Consider the following 17,388-nt stretch of genomic DNA (forward strand, 5'->3'; position numbering starts at 1 on the left):
AATTTTTAAAGAATTTTTATCCCCTTTGTTTTTATAAACTAAGTTTATTATACCATGCCGCATGGATCTTGTTAATATATGTTCTTCTTCTATAACTTTAAAAATTTTAAGAAAAATCTCACCAAACAAATGAAAAAATTTACAAAAGAACTCAACTGTTAGTCCATCAGGACCTGGTGATTTATTTTTTGACATGCCAAATAATGACGATTTAATTTCATGTAGAGTTAAATCGGTTTCTAAATTTTCACTGTCTTCATCAGAAACTTTTTCAGAAATAAATTCCAAAATTTCTCTTGCTTTATCTTTATCTATTACTGTACTAGAGTATAACTCTTTATAAAATTTATGTACTTCTTCTAAAATTTCATCTGTAGTTTTTAAAATTTTGCCCTCTGTCGTTTTTAATTCTTTTACAGCGTTACTATTTTGTTTATATTTTTCAAGTTGCAAAAAATATTTAGAACTTTTATCACCGTCTATAGCCCATTGAGCCTTTGAGCGCAATATTGCACCTTTACAAATTTTATCTTCATATGTTTTAAGTTTTAGTTTCATTTCTTCGAACTTATTTACATCAAAATTTACATTATTTACCGCCATAGACGATAGTTTTTCATATTCATTTTGAAGCTTAAAATATTCTGACTTTTCAATACGCGATTTATTTTGCGCATATGATTTTGATAATTGTTTAATTTTAAATTTTAAATTATCATACCAAATAAGCGGCTCATCATCAAAAAGTCTACAGCTTTTTTCTTTTTCAATTAGTCGTGAAATTTTTTGAACATAATCCTCGTCGTGTAATAACAAATTATTAAATATCCATAACCCTGGGCCTCTCTCAATTTCAGTAAAATCTATATTTAGATTAACAAAAGAGTGGTCACTGAATGTATTATGTTTATAATACACGTTTTTGACGAATTGTGAATATGCTTTCGGAATGAAAATGTGGTCAATTCTACTTTGTATTAGGACATTTTGAACGATACGACGCCAAGAGAAGGTTCGTGCATTTTGATTTCTCGCTCGCCATACATCATACAAGTTAGACATGTCACAAATGTTTGTGAGTTTTTTGTATGCTTTATCTTGTGTGTGTTCTGTTTTACCACAACGATCAAGATTTGACAGAGATGTATTCATATCACCTAGTAAAATAATATTTTCCGAATTCGGCATTTTAGAAGTAAGTCTCTCAAAAAACGTATTTTTTTCTTGCATTATGTTTGGAACATAGCAATTAATTATATCAATAGTTTTATCATCCTGTTTAAAGGAAATATGGATACATCTACCGTCAAAACTTTGTACTTCCGACACTTGATTTTGTACTCTTTTGCTTACTAAAAAAGCAACACCTTGTCTCAGGTTTACACCATTACAAAAATATATTTTTCCTTCCCAAAATTTTTCAATATTTGGAATAATATCATCATCCCAAAAGGTTTCTTGTATACCAACAATATCAAAATAATTTTCTGTACAATATTTTGTAAAATTCTGAAACTTTGTTACATCTCTGAGACCATTAGCATTTATGCTAACAATATTTACCATCAACAAGAAAAATAAACAATAAAGGTGTGTACCTATGAACTTGAACTTGTTTGTTTAAGGGGGAGTTTGGACTTAGGATTAGACTTCATCTTCTTAATATCCTCAGGGGTGAGGTTGGGGCTAGTAACTAAACGACGCCTTCTTTTTTTTCCCATATTACGAGCCAGTTCCTCATCAGTTATTTCCATTTCAGTCTCACTGGCAATCGAAGACTCTGCATTTTTGTCAACATCAGAATCAACCACAACATTTGACTCATGAGAAACTGACTCGTTCACTTTTTTTGACCCCCCTTTTTTATGCAAAATATTTATTTCATTGTCAATTAAATTGTCTTTTGAAAGTTCATGTACTGTCATAACTTCAGTTTGTTCATCATCATCACCGGAATCAGTTTTAGGATTTTCATCTAGGATAAGTTCATCTTGTGCATTATTTTCATCTAGGTTTAGTTCATCTTGGGCAGTATTTACATCGGAATTTTCTTTATCATCTGCTACTTCATCACGGTCATCTAAATTTAGCGTATCATCAACATCATCACGATCATCATTGTTAACCTCTTCATCTTCTTCCATTTGTTCATCATTAGTTACGTTATCATTTTCGACATTAGAGTCTTCAGCATTCACGTCATCTTGGGGTTCTGTATCAGGACGATCATGATCCCATACAAATTCACAGGTACAGTTAGCTGGATACCGGTGACACTTATCACAGCGTGGTTTCGGACAATTGCGTGCCAAATGACCACTCTCTTTGCAACGATAACACATATTATCAGGACAGTTAATATAAACATGGCCGGATTCGAAACATTTCGAACAGACCCTTTTCTGGTTGTCATGTAATACTCGTATGTATTCGTGCGAATTTACACCTGTCGAAAATTTCATACTGTACGGTAGACTTTGACGAAATTCAGGGAATCTTACTACCACGTACCTTGTACCATCTGCAATGGACGTGCCAGGATGCATTCGGCGTTTAATAGGTGATATAAGTTCTGCACCGAAATCTTCTAGTTTTTTCGTAATTTCGTCATCCGTCACGTAATATGACACATTTAGGAAGCTCACCATTTTTTGCTTTGAAAATACAGCGTTCGGCTGGAATTTCACATTGTTAACTTTGAACCCAGTGTCACACAACAAATCAACAGCTTCTAATTCTTTAAGAGTTATTTCGTAAACATTTCCGCTTTTAGGTACGCAAGCCTCTACTACACCTTCACCAATTTCTGCTTCTACACTATTTATTACAGACAAGGCCGAAACATTTTTATTGTCCCCAACATCGACAAGGACAGTCTGTTCCTTCACAGTTCTATTCGCCCCCCTTTCACCAGGCATGGTGAAGGGAGGTTACAAAAACACTTTAAAATGTCAGTTATATGGAAAATAAATCTCGATTATCAAAGGAAATGTCACTAAGAGTAATCACTTACACCTTAAGCCATGGATGGCTCGTCCAAAGACGAAAAAAAAATTCGATTGAAATTCAGCTATGAATATTACGTCCTTCTCGCTGAATGTCCAAACCGGAAGTCGATATCAAAAAGTCTGCGTCGTCGACAGGATTCGAACCTGTGCGGGGAGACCCCAATAGATTTCTAGTCTATCGCCTTAACCACTCGGCCACGACGACTTGATACGTTCGTCCAAAATTAACTCCTTTATACTTAATTCCAGATGCGACAACAACCTGTCGTAAGTGCCACATCGTCAGTCGGAAGTCATCTGATAAGTTCTTAAATTTCCATTAGCAAGTCTGAATTAGGAAACTTAGCCTTTGTTAAATTATAGTAACTAGAGTTAAATTCGGCAAACAATTTGGGATTGTAGCCGCAGGCGATATTTTCAATATTCAAGTTTGTCTTGAACATTTTGTCTATAAATTATCATGATTGATTCGTGTTGAATCGTATATTTTTCAAAAAGTAAGGAAAACACGATTTTATTTTTTTACAGCCAAAGGGAGGGGTACAGGTTTAGCAGGATCGATAATAACCTGAGCGTTATAGACTAAAAATTCCATTAGGTTGGAAGAAGGACTCCGTGGCGCAACGGTAGCGCGTCTGACTCCAGATCAGAAGGTTGCGTGTTCGAATCACGTCGGGGTCATATGTATTTTTGATGCAATTTTCTAGAAATATTGAAAAGGTCTCACATTCAACGTTTGTGACAATTGAAAGAAACTGATTGAAAACTGTGTGAGTGAAAGAGATACCTACTTGATGCCTGTTTCTCGTTCAAGTTACATGTCAGTGAAACACAAAGATTCTCACATACGTTATTCTTAATTTGTATCTAACAGTTTTCCTCCAATAACAATTTAATTTCAGACGGAAGATAGGAAAGCTAACGATTTTTATCAAAATCAAAGTATTTACTGGCAAATCACCGTTTATCTCCCCGAAATTGTTAGGATTGATACTGAGAGTGTGTGCCTTTTTTCTTCCTCTATGCATGATACCTTAACGATCTTCCTCAGTCCACAGTTGAGCTGAATGAACTCTGTCATATTAACATCTGAATTCATTCAAAATGGTCGTTTTCAGGACAGAATCAATCTGTGGTTAACTTATCGATAACTTTGATTCCTACTTGTCTTTGAGCGCGTTGAGTGAGCAGTGTGTGTGATTCATTACAAAAAGTGGATATCAAAAAGTCTGCGTCGTCGACAGGATTCGAACCTGTGCGGGGAGACCCCAATAGATTTCTAGTCTATCGCCTTAACCACTCGGCCACGACGACTTGATACGTTCGTCCAAAATTAACTCCTTTATACTTAATACCAGATGCGACAACAACCTGTTGTAAGTGCCACATCGTCAGTCGGAAGTCATCTGATAAGTTCTTAAATTTCCATTAGCAAGTCTGAATTAGGAAACTTAGCCTTTGTTAAATTATAGTAACTAGAGTTAAATTCGGCAAACAATTTTGGATTGTAGCCGCAGGCGATATTTTCAATATTCAAGTTTGTCTTGAACATTTTGTCTATAAATTATCATGATTGATTCGTGTTGAATCGTATATTTTTCAAAAAGTAAGGAAAACACGATTTTATTTTTTTACAGCCAAAGGGAGGGGTACAGGTTTAGCAGGATCGATAATAACCTGAGCGTTATAGACTAAAAATTCCATTAGGTTGGAAGAAGGACTCCGTGGCGCAACGGTAGCGCGTCTGACTCCAGATCAGAAGGTTGCGTGTTCGAATCACGTCGGGGTCATATGTATTTTTGATGCAATTTTCTAGAAATATTGAAAAGGTCTCACATTCAACGTTTGTGACAATTGAAAGAAACTGATTGAAAACTGTGTGAGTGAAAGAGATACCTACTTGATGCCTGTTTCTCGTTCAAGTTACATGTCAGTGAAACACAAAGATTCTCACATACGTTATTCTTAATTTGTATCTAACAGTTTTCCTCCAATAACAATTTAATTTCAGACGGAAGATAGGAAAGCTAACGATTTTTATCAAAATCAAAGTATTTACTGGCAAATCACCGTTTATCTCCCCGAAATTGTTAGGATTGATACTGAGAGTGTGTGCCTTTTTTCTTCCTCTATGCATGATACCTTAACGATCTTCCTCAGTCCACAGTTGAGCTGAATGAACTCTGTCATATTAACATCTGAATTCATTCAAAATGGTCGTTTTCAGGACAGAATCAATCTGTGGTTAACTTATCGATAACTTTGATTCCTACTTGTCTTTGAGCGCGTTGAGTGAGCAGTGTGTGTGATTCATTACAAAAAGTGGATATCAAAAAGTCTGCGTCGTCGACAGGATTCGAACCTGTGCGGGGAGACCCCAATAGATTTCTAGTCTATCGCCTTAACCACTCGGCCACGACGACTTGATACGTTCGTCCAAAATTAACTCCTTTATACTTAATACCAGATGCGACAACAACCTGTCGTAAGTGCCACATCGTCAGTCGGAAGTCATCTGATAAGTTCTTAAATTTCCATTAGCAAGTCTGAATTAGGAAACTTAGCCTTTGTTAAATTATAGTAACTAGAGTTAAATTCGGCAAACAATTTTGGATTGTAGCCGCAGGCGATATTTTCAATATTCAAGTTTGTCTTGAACATTTTGTCTATAAATTATCATGATTGATTCGTGTTGAATCGTATATTTTTCAAAAAGTAAGGAAAACACGATTTTATTTTTTTACAGCCAAAGGGAGGGGTACAGGTTTAGCAGGATCGATAATAACCTGAGCGTTATAGACTAAAAATTCCATTAGGTTGGAAGAAGGACTCCGTGGCGCAACGGTAGCGCGTCTGACTCCAGATCAGAAGGTTGCGTGTTCGAATCACGTCGGGGTCATATGTATTTTTGATGCAATTTTCTAGAAATATTGAAAAGGTCTCACATTCAACGTTTGTGACAATTGAAAGAAACTGATTGAAAACTGTGTGAGTGAAAGAGATACCTACTTGATGCCTGTTTCTCGTTCAAGTTACATGTCAGTGAAACACAAAGATTCTCACATACGTTATTCTTAATTTGTATCTAACAGTTTTCCTCCAATAACAATTTAATTTCAGACGGAAGATAGGAAAGCTAACGATTTTTATCAAAATCAAAGTATTTACTGGCAAATCACCGTTTATCTCCCCGAAATTGTTAGGATTGATACTGAGAGTGTGTGCCTTTTTTCTTCCTCTATGCATGATACCTTAACGATCTTCCTCAGTCCACAGTTGAGCTGAATGAACTCTGTCATATTAACATCTGAATTCATTCAAAATGGTCGTTTTCAGGACAGAATCAATCTGTGGTTAACTTATCGATAACTTTGATTCCTACTTGTCTTTGAGCGCGTTGAGTGAGCAGTGTGTGTGATTCATTACAAAAAGTGGATATCAAAAAGTCTGCGTCGTCGACAGGATTCGAACCTGTGCGGGGAGACCCCAATAGATTTCTAGTCTATCGCCTTAACCACTCGGCCACGACGACTTGATACGTTCGTCCAAAATTAACTCCTTTATACTTAATACCAGATGCGACAACAACCTGTCGTAAGTGCCACATCGTCAGTCGGAAGTCATCTGATAAGTTCTTAAATTTCCATTAGCAAGTCTGAATTAGGAAACTTAGCCTTTGTTAAATTATAGTAACTAGAGTTAAATTCGGCAAACAATTTTGGATTGTAGCCGCAGGCGATATTTTCAATATTCAAGTTTGTCTTGAACATTTTGTCTATAAATTATCATGATTGATTCGTGTTGAATCGTATATTTTTCAAAAAGTAAGGAAAACACGATTTTATTTTTTTACAGCCAAAGGGAGGGGTACAGGTTTAGCAGGATCGATAATAACCTGAGCGTTATAGACTAAAAATTCCATTAGGTTGGAAGAAGGACTCCGTGGCGCAACGGTAGCGCGTCTGACTCCAGATCAGAAGGTTGCGTGTTCGAATCACGTCGGGGTCATATGTATTTTTGATGCAATTTTCTAGAAATATTGAAAAGGTCTCACATTCAACGTTTGTGACAATTGAAAGAAACTGATTGAAAACTGTGTGAGTGAAAGAGATACCTACTTGATGCCTGTTTCTCGTTCAAGTTACATGTCAGTGAAACACAAAGATTCTCACATACGTTATTCTTAATTTGTATCTAACAGTTTTCCTCCAATAACAATTTAATTTCAGACGGAAGATAGGAAAGCTAACGATTTTTATCAAAATCAAAGTATTTACTGGCAAATCACCGTTTATCTCCCCGAAATTGTTAGGATTGATACTGAGAGTGTGTGCCTTTTTTCTTCCTCTATGCATGATACCTTAACGATCTTCCTCAGTCCACAGTTGAGCTGAATGAACTCTGTCATATTAACATCTGAATTCATTCAAAATGGTCGTTTTCAGGACAGAATCAATCTGTGGTTAACTTATCGATAACTTTGATTCCTACTTGTCTTTGAGCGCGTTGAGTGAGCAGTGTGTGTGATTCATTACAAAAAGTGGATATCAAAAAGTCTGCGTCGTCGACAGGATTCGAACCTGTGCGGGGAGACCCCAATAGATTTCTAGTCTATCGCCTTAACCACTCGGCCACGACGACTTGATACGTTCGTCCAAAATTAACTCCTTTATACTTAATACCAGATGCGACAACAACCTGTCGTAAGTGCCACATCGTCAGTCGGAAGTCATCTGATAAGTTCTTAAATTTCCATTAGCAAGTCTGAATTAGGAAACTTAGCCTTTGTTAAATTATAGTAACTAGAGTTAAATTCGGCAAACAATTTTGGATTGTAGCCGCAGGCGATATTTTCAATATTCAAGTTTGTCTTGAACATTTTGTCTATAAATTATCATGATTGATTCGTGTTGAATCGTATATTTTTCAAAAAGTAAGGAAAACACGATTTTATTTTTTTACAGCCAAAGGGAGGGGTACAGGTTTAGCAGGATCGATAATAACCTGAGCGTTATAGACTAAAAATTCCATTAGGTTGGAAGAAGGACTCCGTGGCGCAACGGTAGCGCGTCTGACTCCAGATCAGAAGGTTGCGTGTTCGAATCACGTCGGGGTCATATGTATTTTTGATGCAATTTTCTAGAAATATTGAAAAGGTCTCACATTCAACGTTTGTGACAATTGAAAGAAACTGATTGAAAACTGTGTGAGTGAAAGAGATACCTACTTGATGCCTGTTTCTCGTTCAAGTTACATGTCAGTGAAACACAAAGATTCTCACATACGTTATTCTTAATTTGTATCTAACAGTTTTCCTCCAATAACAATTTAATTTCAGACGGAAGATAGGAAAGCTAACGATTTTTATCAAAATCAAAGTATTTACTGGCAAATCACCGTTTATCTCCCCGAAATTGTTAGGATTGATACTGAGAGTGTGTGCCTTTTTTCTTCCTCTATGCATGATACCTTAACGATCTTCCTCAGTCCACAGTTGAGCTGAATGAACTCTGTCATATTAACATCTGAATTCATTCAAAATGGTCGTTTTCAGGACAGAATCAATCTGTGGTTAACTTATCGATAACTTTGATTCCTACTTGTCTTTGAGCGCGTTGAGTGAGCAGTGTGTGTGATTCATTACAAAAAGTGGATATCAAAAAGTCTGCGTCGTCGACAGGATTCGAACCTGTGCGGGGAGACCCCAATAGATTTCTAGTCTATCGCCTTAACCACTCGGCCACGACGACTTGATACGTTCGTCCAAAATTAACTCCTTTATACTTAATACCAGATGCGACAACAACCTGTTGTAAGTGCCACATCGTCAGTCGGAAGTCATCTGATAAGTTCTTAAATTTCCATTAGCAAGTCTGAATTAGGAAACTTAGCCTTTGTTAAATTATAGTAACTAGAGTTAAATTCGGCAAACAATTTTGGATTGTAGCCGCAGGCGATATTTTCAATATTCAAGTTTGTCTTGAACATTTTGTCTATAAATTATCATGATTGATTCGTGTTGAATCGTATATTTTTCAAAAAGTAAGGAAAACACGATTTTATTTTTTTACAGCCAAAGGGAGGGGTACAGGTTTAGCAGGATCGATAATAACCTGAGCGTTATAGACTAAAAATTCCATTAGGTTGGAAGAAGGACTCCGTGGCGCAACGGTAGCGCGTCTGACTCCAGATCAGAAGGTTGCGTGTTCGAATCACGTCGGGGTCATATGTATTTTTGATGCAATTTTCTAGAAATATTGAAAAGGTCTCACATTCAACGTTTGTGACAATTGAAAGAAACTGATTGAAAACTGTGTGAGTGAAAGAGATACCTACTTGATGCCTGTTTCTCGTTCAAGTTACATGTCAGTGAAACACAAAGATTCTCACATACGTTATTCTTAATTTGTATCTAACAGTTTTCCTCCAATAACAATTTAATTTCAGACGGAAGATAGGAAAGCTAACGATTTTTATCAAAATCAAAGTATTTACTGGCAAATCACCGTTTATCTCCCCGAAATTGTTAGGATTGATACTGAGAGTGTGTGCCTTTTTTCTTCCTCTATGCATGATACCTTAACGATCTTCCTCAGTCCACAGTTGAGCTGAATGAACTCTGTCATATTAACATCTGAATTCATTCAAAATGGTCGTTTTCAGGACAGAATCAATCTGTGGTTAACTTATCGATAACTTTGATTCCTACTTGTCTTTGAGCGCGTTGAGTGAGCAGTGTGTGTGATTCATTACAAAAAGTGGATATCAAAAAGTCTGCGTCGTCGACAGGATTCGAACCTGTGCGGGGAGACCCCAATAGATTTCTAGTCTATCGCCTTAACCACTCGGCCACGACGACTTGATACGTTCGTCCAAAATTAACTCCTTTATACTTAATACCAGATGCGACAACAACCTGTCGTAAGTGCCACATCGTCAGTCGGAAGTCATCTGATAAGTTCTTAAATTTCCATTAGCAAGTCTGAATTAGGAAACTTAGCCTTTGTTAAATTATAGTAACTAGAGTTAAATTCGGCAAACAATTTTGGATTGTAGCCGCAGGCGATATTTTCAATATTCAAGTTTGTCTTGAACATTTTGTCTATAAATTATCATGATTGATTCGTGTTGAATCGTATATTTTTCAAAAAGTAAGGAAAACACGATTTTATTTTTTTACAGCCAAAGGGAGGGGTACAGGTTTAGCAGGATCGATAATAACCTGAGCGTTATAGACTAAAAATTCCATTAGGTTGGAAGAAGGACTCCGTGGCGCAACGGTAGCGCGTCTGACTCCAGATCAGAAGGTTGCGTGTTCGAATCACGTCGGGGTCATATGTATTTTTGATGCAATTTTCTAGAAATATTGAAAAGGTCTCACATTCAACGTTTGTGACAATTGAAAGAAACTGATTGAAAACTGTGTGAGTGAAAGAGATACCTACTTGATGCCTGTTTCTCGTTCAAGTTACATGTCAGTGAAACACAAAGATTCTCACATACGTTATTCTTAATTTGTATCTAACAGTTTTCCTCCAATAACAATTTAATTTCAGACGGAAGATAGGAAAGCTAACGATTTTTATCAAAATCAAAGTATTTACTGGCAAATCACCGTTTATCTCCCCGAAATTGTTAGGATTGATACTGAGAGTGTGTGCCTTTTTTCTTCCTCTATGCATGATACCTTAACGATCTTCCTCAGTCCACAGTTGAGCTGAATGAACTCTGTCATATTAACATCTGAATTCATTCAAAATGGTCGTTTTCAGGACAGAATCAATCTGTGGTTAACTTATCGATAACTTTGATTCCTACTTGTCTTTGAGCGCGTTGAGTGAGCAGTGTGTGTGATTCATTACAAAAAGTGGATATCAAAAAGTCTGCGTCGTCGACAGGATTCGAACCTGTGCGGGGAGACCCCAATAGATTTCTAGTCTATCGCCTTAACCACTCGGCCACGACGACTTGATACGTTCGTCCAAAATTAACTCCTTTATACTTAATACCAGATGCGACAACAACCTGTCGTAAGTGCCACATCGTCAGTCGGAAGTCATCTGATAAGTTCTTAAATTTCCATTAGCAAGTCTGAATTAGGAAACTTAGCCTTTGTTAAATTATAGTAACTAGAGTTAAATTCGGCAAACAATTTTGGATTGTAGCCGCAGGCGATATTTTCAATATTCAAGTTTGTCTTGAACATTTTGTCTATAAATTATCATGATTGATTCGTGTTGAATCGTATATTTTTCAAAAAGTAAGGAAAACACGATTTTATTTTTTTACAGCCAAAGGGAGGGGTACAGGTTTAGCAGGATCGATAATAACCTGAGCGTTATAGACTAAAAATTCCATTAGGTTGGAAGAAGGACTCCGTGGCGCAACGGTAGCGCGTCTGACTCCAGATCAAAAGGTTGCGTGTTCGAATCACGTCGGGGTCATATGTATTTTTGATGCAATTTTCTAGAAATATTGAAAAGGTCTCACATTCAACGTTTGTGACAATTGAAAGAAACTGATTGAAAACTGTGTGAGTGAAAGAGATACCTACTTGATGCCTGTTTCTCGTTCAAGTTACATGTCAGTGAAACACAAAGATTCTCACATACGTTATTCTTAATTTGTATCTAACAGTTTTCCTCCAATAACAATTTAATTTCAGACGGAAGATAGGAAAGCTAACGATTTTTATCAAAATCAAAGTATTTACTGGCAAATCACCGTTTATCTCCCCGAAATTGTTAGGATTGATACTGAGAGTGTGTGCCTTTTTTCTTCCTCTATGCATGATACCTTAACGATCTTCCTCAGTCCACAGTTGAGCTGAATGAACTCTGTCATATTAACATCTGAATTCATTCAAAATGGTCGTTTTCAGGACAGAATCAATCTGTGGTTAACTTATCGATAACTTTGATTCCTACTTGTCTTTGAGCGCGTTGAGTGAGCAGTGTGTGTGATTCATTACAAAAAGTGGATATCAAAAAGTCTGCGTCGTCGACAGGATTCGAACCTGTGCGGGGAGACCCCAATAGATTTCTAGTCTATCGCCTTAACCACTCGGCCACGACGACTTGATACGTTCGTCCAAAATTAACTCCTTTATACTTAATACCAGATGCGACAACAACCTGTCGTAAGTGCCACATCGTCAGTCGGAAGTCATCTGATAAGTTCTTAAATTTCCATTAGCAAGTCTGAATTAGGAAACTTAGCCTTTGTTAAATTATAGTAACTAGAGTTAAATTCGGCAAACAATTTTGGATTGTAGCCGCAGGCGATATTTTCAATATTCAAGTTTGTCTTGAACATTTTGTCTATAAATTATCATGATTGATTCGTGTTGAATCGTATATTTTTCAAAAAGTAAGGAAAACACGATTTTATTTTTTTACAGCCAAAGGGAGGGGTACAGGTTTAGCAGGATCGATAATAACCTGAGCGTTATAGACTAAAAATTCCATTAGGTTGGAAGAAGGACTCCGTGGCGCAACGGTAGCGCGTCTGACTCCAGATGAAAAGGTTGCGTGTTCGAATCACGTCGGGGTCATATGTATTTTTGATGCAATTTTCTAGAAATATTGAAAAGGTCTCACATTCAACGTTTGTGACAATTGAAAGAAACTGATTGAAAACTGTGTGAGTGAAAGAGATACCTACTTGATGCCTGTTTCTCGTTCAAGTTACATGTCAGTGAAACACAAAGATTCTCACATACGTTATTCTTAATTTGTATCTAACAGTTTTCCTCCAATAACAATTTAATTTCAGACGGAAGATAGGAAAGCTAACGATTTTTATCAAAATCAAAGTATTTACTGGCAAATCACCGTTTATCTCCCCGAAATTGTTAGGATTGATACTGAGAGTGTGTGCCTTTTTTCTTCCTCTATGCATGATACCTTAACGATCTTCCTCAGTCCACAGTTGAGCTGAATGAACTCTGTCATATTAACATCTGAATTCATTCAAAATGGTCGTTTTCAGGACAGAATCAATCTGTGGTTAACTTATCGATAACTTTGATTCCTACTTGTCTTTGAGCGCGTTGAGTGAGCAGTGTGTGTGATTCATTACAAAAAGTGGATATCAAAAAGTCTGCGTCGTCGACAGGATTCGAACCTGTGCGGGGAGACCCCAATAGATTTCTAGTCTATCGCCTTAACCACTCGGCCACGACGACTTGATACGTTCGTCCAAAATTAACTCCTTTATACTTAATACCAGATGCGACAACAACCTGTCGTAAGTGCCACATCGTCAGTCGGAAGTCATCTGATAAGTTCTTAAATTTCCATTAGCAAGTCTGAATTAGGAAACTTAGCCTTTGTTAAATTATAGTAACTAGAGTTAAATTCGGCAAACAATTTTGGATTGTAGCCGCAGGCGATATTTTCAATATTCAAGTTTGTCTTGAACATTTTGTCTATAAATTATCATGATTGATTCGTGTTGAATCGTATATTTTTCAAAAAGTAAGGAAAACACGATTTTATTTTTTTACAGCCAAAGGGAGGGGTACAGGTTTAGCAGGATCGATAATAACCTGAGCGTTATAGACTAAAAATTCCATTAGGTTGGAAGAAGGACTCCGTGGCGCAACGGTAGCGCGTCTGACTCCAGATCAGAAGGTTGCGTGTTCGAATCACGTCGGGGTCATATGTATTTTTGATGCAATTTTCTAGAAATATTGAAAAGGTCTCACATTCAACGTTTGTGACAATTGAAAGAAACTGATTGAAAACTGTGTGAGTGAAAGAGATACCTACTTGATGCCTGTTTCTCGTTCAAGTTACATGTCAGTGAAGCACAAAGATTCTCACATACGTTATTCTTAATTTGTATCTAACAGTTTTCCTCCAATAACAATTTAATTTCAGACGGAAGATAGGAAAGCTAACGATTTTTATCAAAATCAAAGTATTTACTGGCAAATCACCGTTTATCTCCCCGAAATTGTTAGGATTGATACTGAGAGTGTGTGCCTTTTTTCTTCCTCTATGCATGATACCTTAACGATCTTCCTCAGTCCACAGTTGAGCTGAATGAACTCTGTCATATTAACATCTGAATTCATTCAAAATGGTCGTTTTCAGGACAGAATCAATCTGTGGTTAACTTATCGATAACTTTGATTCCTACTTGTCTTTGAGCGCGTTGAGTGAGCAGTGTGTGTGATTCATTACAAAAAGTGGATATCAAAAAGTCTGCGTCGTCGACAGGATTCGAACCTGTGCGGGGAGACCCCAATAGATTTCTAGTCTATCGCCTTAACCACTCGGCCACGACGACTTGATACGTTCGTCCAAAATTAACTCCTTTATACTTAATACCAGATGCGACAACAACCTGTCGTAAGTGCCACATCGTCAGTCGGAAGTCATCTGATAAGTTCTTAAATTTCCATTAGCAAGTCTGAATTAGGAAACTTAGCCTTTGTTAAATTATAGTAACTAGAGTTAAATTCGGCAAACAATTTTGGATTGTAGCCGCAGGCGATATTTTCAATATTCAAGTTTGTCTTGAACATTTTGTCTATAAATTATCATGATTGATTCGTGTTGAATCGTATATTTTTCAAAAAGTAAGGAAAACACGATTTTATTTTTTTACAGCCAAAGGGAGGGGTACAGGTTTAGCAGGATCGATAATAACCTGAGCGTTATAGACTAAAAATTCCATTAGGTTGGAAGAAGGACTCCGTGGCGCAACGGTAGCGCGTCTGACTCCAGATCAGAAGGTTGCGTGTTCGAATCACGTCGGGGTCATATGTATTTTTGATGCAATTTTCTAGAAATATTGAAAAGGTCTCACATTCAACGTTTGTGACAATTGAAAGAAACTGATTGAAAACTGTGTGAGTGAAAGAGATACCTACTTGATGCCTGTTTCTCGTTCAAGTTACATGTCAGTGAAACACAAAGATTCTCACATACGTTATTCTTAATTTGTATCTAACAGTTTTCCTCCAATAACAATTTAATTTCAGACGGAAGATAGGAAAGCTAACGATTTTTATCAAAATCAAAGTATTTACTGGCAAATCACCGTTTATCTCCCCGAAATTGTTAGGATTGATACTGAGAGTGTGTGCCTTTTTTCTTCCTCTATGCATGATACCTTAACGATCTTCCTCAGTCCACAGTTGAGCTGAATGAACTCTGTCATATTAACATCTGAATTCATTCAAAATGGTCGTTTTCAGGACAGAATCAATCTGTGGTTAACTTATCGATAACTTTGGTTCCTACTTGTCTTTGAGCGCGTTGAGTGAGCAGTGTGTGTGATTCATTACAAAAAGTGGATATCAAAAAGTCTGCGTCGTCGACAGGATTCGAACCTGTGCGGGGAGACCCCAATAGATTTCTAGTCTATCGCCTTAACCACTCGGCCACGACGACTTGATACGTTCGTCCAAAATTAACTCCTTTATACTTAATACCAGATGCGACAACAACCTGTCGTAAGTGCCACATCGTCAGTCGGAAGTCATCTGATAAGTTCTTAAATTTCCATTAGCAAGTCTGAATTAGGAAACTTAGCCTTTGTTAAATTATAGTAACTAGAGTTAAATTCGGCAAACAATTTTGGATTGTAGCCGCAGGCGATATTTTCAATATTCAAGTTTGTCTTGAACATTTTGTCTATAAATTATCATGATTGATTCGTGTTGAATCGTATATTTTTCAAAAAGTAAGGAAAACACGATTTTATTTTTTTACAGCCAAAGGGAGGGGTACAGGTTTAGCAGGATCGATAATAACCTGAGCGTTATAGACTAAAAATTCCATTAGGTTGGAAGAAGGACTCCGTGGCGCAACGGTAGCGCGTCTGACTCCAGATCAGAAGGTTGCGTGTTCGAATCACGTCGGGGTCATATGTATTTTTGATGCAATTTTCTAGAAATATTGAAAAGGTCTCACATTCAACGTTTGTGACAATTGAAAGAAACTGATTGAAAACTGTGTGAGTGAAAGAGATACCTACTTGATGCCTGTTTCTCGTTCAAGTTACATGTCAGTGAAACACAAAGATTCTCACATACGTTATTCTTAATTTGTATCTAACAGTTTTCCTCCAATAACAATTTAATTTCAGACGGAAGATAGGAAAGCTAACGATTTTTATCAAAATCAAAGTATTTACTGGCAAATCACCGTTTATCTCCCCGAAATTGTTAGGATTGATACTGAGAGTGTGTGCCTTTTTTCTTCCTCTATGCATGATACCTTAACGATCTTCCTCAGTCCACAGTTGAGCTGAATGAACTCTGTCATATTAACATCTGAATTCATTCAAAATGGTCGTTTTCAGGACAGAATCAATCTGTGGTTAACTTATCGATAACTTTGGTTCCTACTTGTCTTTGAGCGCGTTGAGTGAGCAGTGTGTGTGATTCATTACAAAAAGTGGATATCAAAAAGTCTGCGTCGTCGACAGGATTCGAACCTGTGCGGGGAGACCCCAATAGATTTCTAGTCTATCGCCTTAACCACTCGGCCACGACGACTTGATACGTTCGTCCAAAATTAACTCCTTTATACTTAATACCAGATGCGACAACAACCTGTCGTAAGTGCCACATCGTCAGTCGGAAGTCATCTGATAAGTTCTTAAATTTCCATTAGCAAGTCTGAATTAGGAAACTTAGCCTTTGTTAAATTATAGTAACTAGAGTTAAATTCGGCAAACAATTTTGGATTGTAGCCGCAGGCGATATTTTCAATATTCAAGTTTGTCTTGAACATTTTGTCTATAAACAAGTGTGGACACATATGAGTGTGGATAGTATGTTTGGATGTTTGACAGTGTCTTATGACAAAAGGAGTTCTATGTTTTTCCTATATGGTGTTATTAGTTGTGTTGCACGATGACAAAAATCTGAGCATTAGGAGTGTTGTTTATTTATTATTTAGTTTTTATGTTCAAGACGGGCATGGAAGAGACATTAATTGCATTAGTTACCAAATGATTATGATAGAATATGTTCCACATCTTTGATTTTGGATACATTTTGTAGCTAGGAGAGCAATTAACACATAATACATTTTTCTAGGTTCATTTTTTCATGTGTTTTTTTTTCTAAATGGGAGATGATATCTAGATTTGAGAACATGATATAAGGAGCCTGTAATTCAGTGGTTGTCGTTTGTTTATGTGTTACATATTCGTTTTCATTTATTTTTTGTACATAAATAAGGCTGTAAGTCTTCCCGTTGAAATTGTTTTACATTGTCATTTCAGAGCCTTTTATAGATGATTATGCGGAATTGGCTTTGCTCATTGTTGATGGCCTTACGGTGACCTGCACTTGTTAATTTCTGTGTCATTTTAGTCTCTTGTGGAGAATTATCTCATTGGCAATCATACCACATCT

General features: G+C 36.8%; 25 non-coding genes across 25 annotated transcripts; 12 read left to right on the forward strand and 13 right to left on the reverse strand.

Moving 5' to 3' along the window:
- Positions 1-3,131: 3,131 nt before the first annotated feature.
- Positions 3,132-3,213, reverse strand: Trnas-aga (transfer RNA serine (anticodon AGA)). Its single transcript has one exon. It is a non-coding gene; the product is annotated as a tRNA-Ser (tRNA).
- Positions 3,214-3,617: 404 nt separating this feature from the next.
- Trnaw-cca (transfer RNA tryptophan (anticodon CCA)) lies at positions 3,618-3,689 on the forward strand. Its single transcript has one exon. It is a non-coding gene; the product is annotated as a tRNA-Trp (tRNA).
- Positions 3,690-4,240: 551 nt separating this feature from the next.
- On the reverse strand, positions 4,241-4,322 carry Trnas-aga (transfer RNA serine (anticodon AGA)). The gene has a single exon. It is a non-coding gene; the product is annotated as a tRNA-Ser (tRNA).
- Positions 4,323-4,726: 404 nt separating this feature from the next.
- On the forward strand, positions 4,727-4,798 carry Trnaw-cca (transfer RNA tryptophan (anticodon CCA)). Its single transcript has one exon. It is a non-coding gene; the product is annotated as a tRNA-Trp (tRNA).
- A 551-nt stretch (positions 4,799-5,349) lies between these two features.
- On the reverse strand, positions 5,350-5,431 carry Trnas-aga (transfer RNA serine (anticodon AGA)). The gene has a single exon. It is a non-coding gene; the product is annotated as a tRNA-Ser (tRNA).
- A 404-nt stretch (positions 5,432-5,835) lies between these two features.
- On the forward strand, positions 5,836-5,907 carry Trnaw-cca (transfer RNA tryptophan (anticodon CCA)). Its single transcript has one exon. It is a non-coding gene; the product is annotated as a tRNA-Trp (tRNA).
- A 551-nt stretch (positions 5,908-6,458) lies between these two features.
- Positions 6,459-6,540, reverse strand: Trnas-aga (transfer RNA serine (anticodon AGA)). Its single transcript has one exon. It is a non-coding gene; the product is annotated as a tRNA-Ser (tRNA).
- Positions 6,541-6,944: 404 nt separating this feature from the next.
- On the forward strand, positions 6,945-7,016 carry Trnaw-cca (transfer RNA tryptophan (anticodon CCA)). The gene has a single exon. It is a non-coding gene; the product is annotated as a tRNA-Trp (tRNA).
- Positions 7,017-7,567: 551 nt separating this feature from the next.
- Trnas-aga (transfer RNA serine (anticodon AGA)) lies at positions 7,568-7,649 on the reverse strand. Its single transcript has one exon. It is a non-coding gene; the product is annotated as a tRNA-Ser (tRNA).
- Positions 7,650-8,053: 404 nt separating this feature from the next.
- Positions 8,054-8,125, forward strand: Trnaw-cca (transfer RNA tryptophan (anticodon CCA)). Its single transcript has one exon. It is a non-coding gene; the product is annotated as a tRNA-Trp (tRNA).
- Positions 8,126-8,676: 551 nt separating this feature from the next.
- Positions 8,677-8,758, reverse strand: Trnas-aga (transfer RNA serine (anticodon AGA)). The gene has a single exon. It is a non-coding gene; the product is annotated as a tRNA-Ser (tRNA).
- A 404-nt stretch (positions 8,759-9,162) lies between these two features.
- On the forward strand, positions 9,163-9,234 carry Trnaw-cca (transfer RNA tryptophan (anticodon CCA)). Its single transcript has one exon. It is a non-coding gene; the product is annotated as a tRNA-Trp (tRNA).
- A 551-nt stretch (positions 9,235-9,785) lies between these two features.
- On the reverse strand, positions 9,786-9,867 carry Trnas-aga (transfer RNA serine (anticodon AGA)). The gene has a single exon. It is a non-coding gene; the product is annotated as a tRNA-Ser (tRNA).
- Positions 9,868-10,271: 404 nt separating this feature from the next.
- On the forward strand, positions 10,272-10,343 carry Trnaw-cca (transfer RNA tryptophan (anticodon CCA)). The gene has a single exon. It is a non-coding gene; the product is annotated as a tRNA-Trp (tRNA).
- A 551-nt stretch (positions 10,344-10,894) lies between these two features.
- On the reverse strand, positions 10,895-10,976 carry Trnas-aga (transfer RNA serine (anticodon AGA)). The gene has a single exon. It is a non-coding gene; the product is annotated as a tRNA-Ser (tRNA).
- Positions 10,977-11,380: 404 nt separating this feature from the next.
- Positions 11,381-11,452, forward strand: Trnaw-cca (transfer RNA tryptophan (anticodon CCA)). The gene has a single exon. It is a non-coding gene; the product is annotated as a tRNA-Trp (tRNA).
- Positions 11,453-12,003: 551 nt separating this feature from the next.
- Positions 12,004-12,085, reverse strand: Trnas-aga (transfer RNA serine (anticodon AGA)). Its single transcript has one exon. It is a non-coding gene; the product is annotated as a tRNA-Ser (tRNA).
- A 404-nt stretch (positions 12,086-12,489) lies between these two features.
- Positions 12,490-12,561, forward strand: Trnaw-cca (transfer RNA tryptophan (anticodon CCA)). Its single transcript has one exon. It is a non-coding gene; the product is annotated as a tRNA-Trp (tRNA).
- A 551-nt stretch (positions 12,562-13,112) lies between these two features.
- Trnas-aga (transfer RNA serine (anticodon AGA)) lies at positions 13,113-13,194 on the reverse strand. The gene has a single exon. It is a non-coding gene; the product is annotated as a tRNA-Ser (tRNA).
- Positions 13,195-13,598: 404 nt separating this feature from the next.
- Positions 13,599-13,670, forward strand: Trnaw-cca (transfer RNA tryptophan (anticodon CCA)). Its single transcript has one exon. It is a non-coding gene; the product is annotated as a tRNA-Trp (tRNA).
- Positions 13,671-14,221: 551 nt separating this feature from the next.
- Positions 14,222-14,303, reverse strand: Trnas-aga (transfer RNA serine (anticodon AGA)). The gene has a single exon. It is a non-coding gene; the product is annotated as a tRNA-Ser (tRNA).
- Positions 14,304-14,707: 404 nt separating this feature from the next.
- Positions 14,708-14,779, forward strand: Trnaw-cca (transfer RNA tryptophan (anticodon CCA)). The gene has a single exon. It is a non-coding gene; the product is annotated as a tRNA-Trp (tRNA).
- Positions 14,780-15,330: 551 nt separating this feature from the next.
- Positions 15,331-15,412, reverse strand: Trnas-aga (transfer RNA serine (anticodon AGA)). Its single transcript has one exon. It is a non-coding gene; the product is annotated as a tRNA-Ser (tRNA).
- Positions 15,413-15,816: 404 nt separating this feature from the next.
- Positions 15,817-15,888, forward strand: Trnaw-cca (transfer RNA tryptophan (anticodon CCA)). Its single transcript has one exon. It is a non-coding gene; the product is annotated as a tRNA-Trp (tRNA).
- A 551-nt stretch (positions 15,889-16,439) lies between these two features.
- Positions 16,440-16,521, reverse strand: Trnas-aga (transfer RNA serine (anticodon AGA)). Its single transcript has one exon. It is a non-coding gene; the product is annotated as a tRNA-Ser (tRNA).
- Between the last annotated feature and the right edge of the window lie 867 nt (positions 16,522-17,388).

The sequence above is a fragment of the Mytilus edulis genome, chromosome 12 (assembly GCF_963676685.1).
Source record: "Mytilus edulis chromosome 12, xbMytEdul2.2, whole genome shotgun sequence".
Taxonomy (NCBI): domain Eukaryota; kingdom Metazoa; phylum Mollusca; class Bivalvia; order Mytilida; family Mytilidae; genus Mytilus; species Mytilus edulis.